This window comes from Miscanthus floridulus, chromosome 2 (genome assembly GCF_019320115.1).
Source record: "Miscanthus floridulus cultivar M001 chromosome 2, ASM1932011v1, whole genome shotgun sequence".
NCBI classification, from domain to species: Eukaryota; Viridiplantae; Streptophyta; class Magnoliopsida; order Poales; family Poaceae; genus Miscanthus; species Miscanthus floridulus.
In genome coordinates, this window is record NC_089581.1 from 115524092 (window position 1) to 115536539 (window position 12448).

Here is a 12448-nt window from a genome sequence, read left to right on the forward strand (position 1 = left end):
TGGCCTAAACCTGTCTAACTCGTGTGTCTCTGTTGCCTTCTTATTCTCGATTATACGCATCTCTACCGATCAATCTACCTTCATGGGATACCCCTCGGATGATAACCGATGATATTCTGTCAACAGTTGGTGCGCTAGGTAGGGGTGTGTGTGTTGTTTCCAAGTCGAACAAGATGGTACATTTTGCAGGCTCTTCGTCCCTCCCATAGCCCGGCCAGGTCTTCATGGTCGGATTGATCTCATGGATCATCAACGCTGATGGAGTCGGAGAGCTCATCGAGCCGGTGTAGATCAATACCGCGCCGATCACCCCAACACCTATGACTATAGATCCAATCTCGAAACCACCTCTGAGGTCATTTTCATTGACAATTCACCGCTCGCTCCCCTGCTACCAGAGGAGGCAAATCAACAACAACGATTTGATCGCATCCATCGATCAGGTTGGCCAGAAGCTCGCCGATTGCCTCTCCATCGTAGAATCAACTTTGACCACTCTGGTTCAGCACCGACCACCCTCCGATCTAGATCTATCGGAGGCTACTCAGGAAACTCCAAGGGTTATGGCCCAACCCATTGGGCTCACCAACATTGTTGTCGCCTATCAAGATGTCCTAAGGGGTAAATTCATTGACCAGGTGGGAGATATCCATCCTCTCACCAACCAGATCGTCGACCAGCTCCTGCCGGCTATCAACATGTTACATGTCAGTCGATGCCCTAGAGCATCCCTCCAAACCATCTTGGAGGAGAATCCAGACTCTGAGTCCCAGGGCTCTACGAAGACTGTCATCGAAACCACCGCCGAACAACTTCCTTTCCCTCGCTTCCGTGGAGGCACAATCTTCAAAGTTAGCGTACAGCCCCTCGCGGGAAGGGGAAACCGAGGAAGACCACGCCGCCCATGTCAATAGGAACATCTATCATGTGCAGCGCTAAACAAACGAGGCTGCTCTTGTGCTAGCCAAGGCCTAGCTCAACTCATAAGGAAGGCCACGCCAACTCCAATGCAACCTCGACAACGAATTTGTCCATGTTGATGGCCACAATGTTTACAAGACCCCAAGTGCTAACTTGGCCATGGTTGCCAATGAGCTCGCCCAGCTCCCACAGACACCGAAGGTCACCAAGGTCACCGCCATGCTTAAAAGCGGCACACTGCCAAGTCAATGAGATCCGCCAAGACTAGAGACCTTCATACTCCTCAAGCTCGATTCGCTGATCAGCCGTGCCAAGATTTGATCGTCGCCCAAGTTATTTCATCGACCAGTATCGCGACAACAGACAACCCCTCTAGGGGGGAGCTGGGGGCAACCACATCGAACACCCTCACCAACACGACCAAGAGGTTGACTAGGATGTCTGAGCACACCTCAACAATCTCCGAGACGCGCGACGACGTATTGACGAGCGCCGTTTTGGTTGCCACGAAGAAGAAGTATGCCGCCATCAAGATTATGGGCAAGAGTTCAGTAATCTGGACTCAGCCCTCTAGCCACTCAACACCGTATATCATGACGGCAATGATCTTGAAGGGCCCAAAGCATTCACAAGGGCACTCCAGACACTCTAGTGGCCCCATGGTTCCAAAATCACTGGGGTCAAGCCCTACAAAGGACAGATGAACCCCATACAGTGGCTACAAGCTTATGCCACTGCTGTGCGTGCCACCGAGGGAGATACTAGTGTCATGGCAAACTATCTTCCCATCATGCTTACGCCAACTATGATTAACTAGTTTATAAGCCTCACCCTAGACTCCATCAGATCCTAGGAAGAGCTGAAGAAGGTTTTCACCGACAACTATATGGCTACGTGTACTCGACCGGGTACCAAGCATGATCTTAACCGCATCTACCAGAAGTCGTCCGAGCTCCTCTGTAGCTACATTAGATGCTTTTCTGAGATGAGGAATTCTATTCCCAACATCACAGAAGCAGAGGTCATCACCGCCTTCGTCTGAGGACTCCATCACCACGACCTCTGCTCCAAGTTCAACCGCAAGCCACCCACGGGGATTGGTGAGATGATTACAACCACCAACCAGTACACCAATGTTGAAGAAGCCAAAGTACGCTTCAACGAGGACATGGGCACTCATCGCCCAACACGTCGCAGCGACAAGCGACCCGACGACTGATGCCATAGCGACCGCCGCTACGACAACAACAGTCACCATCAGGACAGTGGCCATGATCGGCCAGAAGGATCCAAATCCGCTCAATATCGTCGTCGTCGATTAGACCACATCGTCGCCACCGTTGATGAACCTCGCACCAAGCACAACTATGATGAGCAATACAAGAAGATCCTCAAGGGCCCATGTCCTCTCCACAAAAATGCCAAGCATAAGATGAAGGACTGTCTTGGCTTGGCTAAGGAGCTCTAGGCTAAAAAGCTAGATGACGACAACCATGACAGAGCTAGAGGCCGCCGACCACTTGGAGGCAACAACAACGCCTTCTAGGATCATGAAAAAGTGGTCACCACCATCTTTGGGGGCCTCACCGCCGCCGAGAGCAGAAGAGAATGGAAGCTCACCACCACAACACCGAGAGCAGAAGAGAACGGAAGCTCACCGCTGCTGAGAGCAGAAGAGAACGGAAGCTCCGATGATAGTCTGCAGGCATCTCCAGGATCCATCAAACAAAAGAAATCAATTCAGCAGTAACTTCGACCACGAAGTACTCACCTTTCAGCTTCTCCACTCGCCCAGTCACTTTGTTCTCCTCCTCCTAGAGTTGCCCAATGGTTTGGCATAGCTGGCTGAGCTACACATCTTGCTCTACAAGCATAACGGTTGTCAGCAACAATATGACTATTCAACAATGCAAAGCAAAATTGCTGATACGCCATACCTTTTCTCTGCTCGAAGACGTTTCTAAGCTGCTCAAACTTTCGCTCCAGCTGCTCAGAAACACTCGTCAACCGCTCAGAGATGGTGGCCAGCTACTCAAACCTGCCCTGCAACTACTTGGACATGGTCTTCAACTGCTCAGACAGAGCCCCCTTTTGGTATTCCAAATCCTACACTTGAGACTCGGCAAGATCCCGCTCGTGCTAGGCCCTCTGGATGTTCTTCTCCATAAGCTTCATAGCCTCCTTTAGCTTTGCATTTTCTTTGGTGAGGTGCTCCATCCTCTTGATCTGCTGGTACCATTGTTCGGCAGTCTGAGCTTCCCCCTGCAAAAGCACCAACAATATGAAGAACTCCAATCTCCAACATTAAAGATGAACATTGATGATGCAATGCTAACCTCGATCTACTTCATCGCCATTGACAGGGTGGACTCCAGCCTCTAGAGCTCTCTGGTGGTGTCTGTCTCCTCAACAGCCACCACTTTGTCACCCCGCTTGCGAAGGATTCGGATAGCTTGGGGTCGTGATTCCTCACGTTCGATCTCTTCCACCTCCTCCTCCTCCACTAGCGAAACCACCAGGGGGCCCCGTGGACACACAGCGTGTCCAACCACGCCCTCCGGTGCCTCAGGGAGAACCATCAGCTCCTCTGGCACCACAAGTTTCTCCACTCCAAACTCTGGTGTGGCATCGATAACTCTAGCATCTGCCTTCATAGCCCTGGTAGTTTCTATCGTTGCCCCAGGCATCGCCGCTGACCTGTCTGCCATTGGCGCTAGTCGTTTGCCACTACCAAGTCCACCAATAGTGGCGGTTGACTCCTCCACAGGCCACCGAGCACCCGGGGACTCTGGGATGGGATCTACAGGCATCGCCTCTATGCCAGGACTAGCCCCTGGTTGCTCACCGATCTAGACAGATGGATTCAACTCCACCGTATGACTCGCTCTACATCAGATCAGCTTGTCAATTGCCAACTCGATAAGGATCCGACAACAAAATAACTCCAAGGCAAGGATACTCATGTGTTGGCCTATCGGTACACTTGTCTGAACCGATGCTACCTACTCAAGCCCCAGGCGTGGCCCTAGGGTCAACTCCCGCACCCTAGGGTGGAGGTCTCACGGTCTCCTCCATCGGCCTCTCTAGGACTCCCCTCGCCTACTGCTCAGGGACTCCCTTCACCTGCTACTCGGGGACTCCCTCCCCTCCCTTCGATCGCTCCTCCATGTGTGTGTTGTGTGGAGGCGCTTTAGTGCTCGAAAGAGGAGCTACTGGAGCCCCATCGTCATCCGACCACTCAAACATCACCGCACTCTGTGTCCGAGTGGTTCAATCACCGCCAAGTGAGATATTGCTCGGCTTATGGGGAGTGGCACCCTCCATCTTCCTCTTCTTCCAGGCCAGCTCATCTATCACTGCCCTCTTCCCCGGACTTTCTCCAACACCGGGGGAGGACTCTCCATCCGACCAGCGTCTGTGTCTCCAAACTTTGATGAGGCACTGACGGCACCTTCCTCAGGCTGATTTGGTGGTCAGGCATCTACCACCAGTGGCTAATCACCCCTCAGCACGCCCGAGAAGTACACCGCTCATTCCTGCAAATGGATCTTTCCATAAGTGAATCAGTTCACTGCTCGGCAATAGTACAGGATAAAAAAGGATTAGGAACAAACAATTGAGATGTTTACCTAAGGAGGTGGGTTCATATAGTTAAAGGCCCTCATCTACCTTGACACGCTGAATGAGGCATTTAGAACAAAAAGCCATGTGGCTCGCTCTAGCATGTTGTCCTTTGTCAGCCTCTCTAACCTCTCCCGAGAACTGTCGGTGTTGCCCTTGAAGTCATACCCTGTGTGGGCCCTCTCCTTGTAGGGCTGGACGAGGTGCACTATGAATCTTGCTGCCACCAACCCATCATTCATCTTCATGCCCTTAATTAGGTTGAGGAGCTCCCTCACCTGCTCCATATTAGCACTGCTCGGCCTCTCTGACTAGCTCCTCTGGTTCTTTGGCACGTGGTCGATGTCGTAGTGGATGGTGGGATGGCTCTATTTCATGTAGAACCACCTAGCATTCCACCCCTTCAGTGAGGTGCTTAGCGGTACAGTGATGTACTCACCCACCATTCCATCGTGGAGTTGAAGATAAACATCGCCGACCACCTTTGAACTGCTACCACCCTTCTTATTCAGCCAGAATAGATGATGGAAGAGGTTGAAGCAGGGAAGAACTCCAAGATATGCCTCACATAAGTGGATAAAAATCAAGATGTGCAAGATAGTGTTTGGGTGGAGATTGCACAGACTCACTCTCTAGAACTCCAATAGGTCCCTCAAGAAAGGATGAATGGGGAATCCTAACCCATGCCAGAAATAATCCTAAAAAACAACTACTTCGTCAGTATGCGGCATCGAGAAGGGCTCACTGCCATCTGGTGGTAACACAATCAGAAAGGACACCTGCCTCCACCATCCTGTTGATCTCTGCCTCCCACATGTTCAATGACACCCTCTCATTATCGTGGCTGGCTCTGATGGTTGCCTTCATCGGGTTTCTAGCTCCCCTCTTCGACACCATCTCTCAGATCTACTTTGGGATTGGTGGCAAAAGCACATGTGAATATGAATCTAGAAGCACGAGGGCTAAGGAGGAAGACAAAGTGGTGAAGTCACAAAAGTTGGAGCATGGAGTGTGGAGGCATAGTTATAAAGCACCCCCACCTTTCGCATTTGAGGGTTTTTGGGAAACCGCTCAGTGATTTGTGCCTCTCCGAATTCTCCGAAACGGCATGGTGGGCCGTTACCTGGGCTTTCTCACAACTGTAGCCTGTATCACCCATTTATCGCCATAATTTGTTGCTGCTCACTGAATATTCACTGACTTCTCTGCCATCTATTATGGCTCAGTAATTACTACTGTACAGTCGTTACTCTAGTTTTTTCTCTGTGACTTGTTTTCTCTAAGATTTCCACTTGTGGCTCGGGGACTACATCATCAATATGACTTGGTTTCTCATCGCACTGGGGATTTTCTTCTGTTGACTATTTTTGACCCTAGCACTACATGACCACATCACCTACTGTTAGGCTCAGGGACTAAGTGGGCACACTTCACCTTGCGGTGAATGTGCTTTTCTCATTTTAGGGTTACACCCGGGGAATAGCTGCCTACTTAGCTGGTCTTGTGCTTTTCTTTACTTTGGACCCTGGCACTATGTGACTACATCACCTACTATCAGGCTCAGGGACTAAGTGGGCACACTTCACCTTATGGTGAGTTGTGTTTGCTATAATCTGGAAGACTCCACACCTCTCGAAGCTGAAGAAGACTATCTCCCTTTCTCGTGGTTGCTCTCTAGTGGGCACACTTGGTCCACTATGAGGAAATTTTTTATTTTGAACTTGAGCTCCTTACACCCTTATGGCAAGCCATACTTACATTACACTGCTCAACGACGGATCACACTGCTCGGTGATGGTTCATGCTGCTCAGTGATGGTTCACACTACTCAGCGATGGTTCACACTACTCAGCGACGGTTCACGCTACTCGGCGATGGCTCACAACTACTCGGCAACTTATCATGGTGGTCGGACCATGAGTTTAACTTCTCAGCTTTGTTCGCACCTGCTCGGACAAGGTCAAGATGGTGTTGCACAACAGATGCAAGGTGCTTGGGGACTAGCTATGGGGGGTACAACCCTAGATACTAATGGCAAACCACATGGGCTGTGCCCCCAGGGGTGGCCTAGCCCACAAGATGAAGCCTTGTGAGGCACGACGCTACTCGGCGTCTCCCGCAAGACACCGGGAAGATATCTTGAAGATACTATAAGATCTGTTAGGATATGTATGATCCCATGATTCCTATAATATATTATTACTTTCCTGTTATCTTCTAGATCTAACCGACTTGTAACCATGTCCCTGGACTATATAAGGCAGGCAGGGACCCCCTCCAAACTCACGCAATATAATAGGATAGTCAATATAATCCAACAGACCATAGGAGTAGGGTATTACGTCATACTAATGGCCTGAACCTATCTAACTCATGTGTCTCTGTTGTCTTCTTGTTCTTGATTACATGCATCTCTGCCGATCAATCTACCTTCATGGGATACCCCTCGGGGGACTACCGATAATATTCTATCAACAGTGCGCTAGCATATTTGATACCTAGTGTACAGGGGTGGATCTAGGCCTCGGGCTAGGGGGCTATAACCTAGGGTGCAGCCCAAATTTCCTACAAGCAGATCTTCTCCAGGTCATAGAAATCCCTGATGTTCAGTCCAACATAGCCCCTCTCACAGCCAGCCCAAGCGGTCCTTTACTAATTAGCCCTCCCTAGATGGTGTTTCTAGATCCGCCCTTGTGTACACAATGTACACTTCAATTAGCAAATGTCGTTATTAATTATCATACTTGCAGGACCATCAGTGGTCGGCCATTCCTCATTGCAAAGAACTATGCAGTGGAATAAGATCAGAAAAATACTCCATGTACAACATAGTACGTACTCCTTCATTTCACTACATGTCTACATCACATTTTTAATATAGTAAGTGTCGGGTTCATAAACCTAGGGTCCCCAATGGACCTGCTTCCCCATAAAAACTCAGCCCAGCAGATGACATAGAGACAACGCGTGCCTCCTAGGCCAGCCTAGATACATAATGATAGGCTGAGAGAATGATCCGGTCCCCGACCAGAAGGCCTGGCCAAGGTGGGGACACAGTCCAAATCCAACCTCCTTTTCCGATGGGGGATACGACAGACCTCTGCTCATGGCTCTTCTCTGACCGACACAGTCAGGGCCGACTAGGAATGACTGACTGGGGACACCTGCTCATTGAGGGCCCAGGGATTAGGCGGAGCAGATAAGGTAAGGCGCTCAAGTCAAACCGCAATACTGAGGACCGTACCCTACCATACCCTACGCACCTATAGGATGGTGCCACTAGGTCATCTTAGATAGGCACTATGCAACCTTCTAGGCGTGTCAGAACACAAACAGTATTGTAGGCACCAATGTTTGACATACCAGGCAAACATGGTAGAGCCTACCACATGCATATGGACATAAACAGTATTGTGGGCGTCGATGACCGTCTTGTACCTGATAGCGTGGGCAAAAAGACTAGGTAGCACACGTATACATTCTCTCTCTTTCTCTAACTTGTAAGGCCATTGCCTTTGACTATAAAAGGAGATGAGCTCTCTCCTAAAAAGCACTCTCTAGCTCTCTAGCTTTCCTCAAAAAAGAGAAGCTAGACGATTCGAGCACTCGACGACCTAAGAACTCATACAGCTCAATAGCTTTAGAACTCTAAAGCTACATAGAGCATATGCTCCAATACTTAGCGCATGTTTGAGCCCTTGTCACTCTCGACCCTTTGGTTTAGAGTCCAACCGGGCCTTAAACACCCCCTTCTTATTCTTACTCGTTTGTAACCCCATAGCAAACTTTGAGTACCTGGACTTAGGAATAAAGTCACCGACCGACTGAAACTAGACATAGGGCACGTTGCTCTAACTAGTATAAATCTTGTGTCATTGAGTGCTAGGCCACATCCAATCACAATGCACGGCAAAACTACAAATATTTACTTGTTGGTCACTTTTCGCACCTACAGTTGGCGCCGTCCATGGGGAGGACACCATGCGTTCATGCTTTTGGTCATTGGATGACCCACCTTTCCACCATCTTTGTCATGGTGGGCTCGAGTGATACGATTTGCTTTGGCTCGATAGAGTTCCCCATGCTCCCACCTATTGGGATGTGGGTTCCTCCTGTCTTCGTGCCACTCCAGACCTTCCTCTTTGGGAATCTGGACTTCGTCGCTGACTAGCTCGACGTACTCTGCCTCCATGAGGAGGCACTCATCCCAGCGTCCAATAGAGGAGGAGCGCCCTCCACCGGCCCTAGGCCACCCGATGACTTTGTAAGAAAAATGGACCCTAGACCCATTTACTTGGGATTTTGGTGTTTGATGACCAACACAACCAAATTGGACTAATGAATTTGCAAGTAATTGTTTTGTAGTTTAATAAGATGCAAAACATGACTTGGACGAAGGCACTGACTGAACGCACCAGTGACACTATTCATCATCACGGTAGTGTTTTCAACGTGACCGGACATAGCACATTGGACGACCGGATGCACAAGTTGCATCATCCGATCAACTCCAAAGAGGTTCTAGAGCGGCGCTAGCGTGACCGGACATGTCCTATCGATGATGACCGAACTCTAAGCTGAGTCCGATCAACGCACATGCTCCAACAGTCGGGACGACCAAACGCATCTGGTCAGGACGTGATCAGCGTCCAGTTAGTAGCAGAAAGCTGGGTTTCATCCCTAATGGCTACTTTCTTCATTGGGCTTATAAATAGACCCCCCCAACTGTCCATTTGAGCATAGTGGAGCTAAGAAAACATACCAAGGGTGTTGATACACCATTTTACTGATCTCCACTTGCATAGTGCTTAGTAATTCATTAGGTGATTAGTGTAGGTGCTTTGCGAAGTGCTTAGGTTGATTAGACCACCGCTTATACACTTGCTCTAGGTTTAGGCCTAGTGTTTAGTGAGGTTTGCATACCTCTTACCACTCGGTGCTTGCGTGCACCATTGTTGTACATCGGAGGAGCTTGTAATCTTGTGAGATCACACCAACCGCGTTTGTGGTGTGGCCGCCACCGTGTTTCTAAGGGAACAAGGCCCATGGCAGTTCGCTCGGAAGCTTGATAGTGTAGACAGCGGGGAGCATCCAAAAGAGGCTAGCTAGAAGGCATGTTGGAGACCCACTTGCACATGGGGAAGGCTTGAGGCTATCCACGGAGATACCTGACCAGGAGCTTGGCCCTTGCAAGGGGCTCCAACGAGGACTAGGGGGAGCTTGCATGCTTCTTGATACCTTGGTAAAAATACTAGAGTCATCGATGGAGTTTGCATATCTCTACCTTACTCTTTAGCTTCTGCATTTACATTGTTTGCATAACTCCTTTTGCGGTAGAGATAGCAACACACTAGCAAAACCGTAGTTGCACATTTAGATAGTTTATCCTTTTTGCATAGGTTTTGCTAAGGTTAGAAAAAGAGGCCATAGTTTAAAATTAGAGTTTTAAGTTGCCTAATTCACCCCCTCCCCTCTTAAGCATCACGGTCCCCTTTCAATAGGTATCAGAGCCAGTTGGCTCAATTTGGAACTTTGGCTTCACCGCCATTGAGCCAACACTAATTAGAGTGGTTGGGTGGATACCTCTAGGCCTCTGCACTTTGTCGGCACTAACTTCCCCTACTACAAAGCTAGAATGGCTTGTCACCTTAAGATAGTTGATTTGGGTGTTTGGATAGTCACTCATGACGGGATGAAACCCATTAAGAATCCTGATAAACCCACAAAGAGTGAAGAAAAAGAAATTCATTTCAATGCTAGAGCTAAAAATTGCTTGTTTGAATCTTTTAGCATGGATGTATTTAACCAAGTGTTCACTTTAAATACAACACATGAAATTTGATTAAAACTCCAAAAGCTCCATGACGGCACAACTAATGTCCATGAGCAAAAGCATTGTCTAGCTAAACAAAATTATGATTTCTTTAAAATGAAGAATGATGAGCTTGTTTGTGATATGTATTCTCGTTTGAATCTAATTATCAATGAGCTCCATTCAATAGGATTAACAAAGCTAGATGATGCGAACATCATGAGGAAGATCATCTCTGTGCTACCACAAAAGAAATATGCAAGCATCATCACCATCCTTCACAACATGGAGGACTTGAGCACCATGACCTCGGCCATAGTCATCGGCAAGATAGTGGCATTTGAAATATCATACAAGATGGGTCAAGAAGAAGCCTCTTCATCAAGCAAAGACAAAGCTCTCACATGTAGCGAGAAAAAGAAGATGAAGAGGAAGCAAGTTGAGACAAGCTCAAGCTCCTCAAGTGAAGATGAAGAAGATGAGGATGATGATGATGATGAAGATTCAAGTGATGATGATCAATCTTCATCCTCCACCTCCGACCTTGATGAAGAATCAATCAAACTTATCAACAAGGTGGAGAAGATAATCCAAAGGCTTAATGTCAAGGGTGTGCCTATCCAAATTCAAGATTTCATCTTTACCAATCAAAGAAATGAGCAAAGAAAGAAATGATGCTATGGATGCAGCGAGTTGGGGCACTTTATGGAAGTTTATCCAAACAAGCTCACACCCAAGACAAAGAAGAAGGTGTGCAAGGACAAAGCCCTCACATAAATAAGGTCATGGGATGATTCTTTAAGTGAAGAAGAAGACCATCACAAGAGGCGAGGCCACAAGCACTCATCATAAAGCCCTTCTCGTGTGTGCCTTATGGCATGAGGTAACAAAAAGTCTATCCCTAATGATAGTGACAATGATAGTGATGATGAGCTACAATCTTATGATGAAATTGTGCAAGAAAATCTTAACTTTGCTAAAGTTTGCACTAGTCAATAAAAGAAGCTTGAAAAATTAAAAGAAAAACTAGATAGCTCACAACAAACTTATGCTACTTTGCTTGAACAATATGAAACTTTTGCCAATCTTAATATGGAGCTATCTACTAAAATTGAGCAACTTGAGACTAGTGCAAACACAAATAATTGCACAATCAATGATGAGCAACTTGTAAAGAAAAATGAAAAATTAAAGAAAAAGTTAGCTAGCTCACAAGATTCTTATAAAAGTTTACTTGCTAAAATGGAAACTATGTACAAACATTATGATGAGCTAACTAATAAAGTTGCTAATCTTGAAGCCATCGATACTACCCCCACCAAGGCACCTAAAAAGGAAGGTTCTATTTTTGACATGCCTAAAAAGGATGCCTCAACTTCTTGTAATGATTTATGTTTAGAATCACCCTTGTGCAACCAAGTTTGTGTTGAGAAAATTGTTGTAGAAACATGCACACAAGAGGTCATAAAGGAGAATGAGCAACTCAAGCAAGAAAGTGGCTCACCTCACCAAGGACTTGACTCAAGTAGATAACACCGTCAAGGGAGTGAAGAAGCTTGATGAAAGACAAACCATGGTTTGCTATGTATGCCACAAGGAAGGCCACAAGTCCTATGAGTGCAACGTGAAGAATGGGGGAGGACAAAAGAAGAAAGTGAAAAACAAAAAGCAAACAAGCAAGCTCTCCAACACCTACACCAACAAGGTGGACAAAAAGGCCTCCACACCTTATCTCTTGATGAAGAAGAAAAATGACAAGGTGATGGCCATCAAGGTGAACAAGCAAGCCAACAATGGGGCCAAACATGTTTGGGTGCCAAAGGAGATCATTTCCAATATGAAGAGCACCAAGAAGGTTTGGATCCCGAAAGGAAAGTGAGAAGTCCGATGGACTTTAGGGAATTTAGAGATTTGGCAAAGTATGGGTGATTTCATGGGGTGCATCACATTGGATCATGTCAATTAACAAGTGGGTTAGTGAACACTATGGACCCAAATTCCCCTTCCCATGTTAGGTAACTAGATTTAATTTCTTGCAATCTCAATTAGCATCTAGTTCTTTTGCATGCCTAGGTTTGCATTTGCATGCTTAAA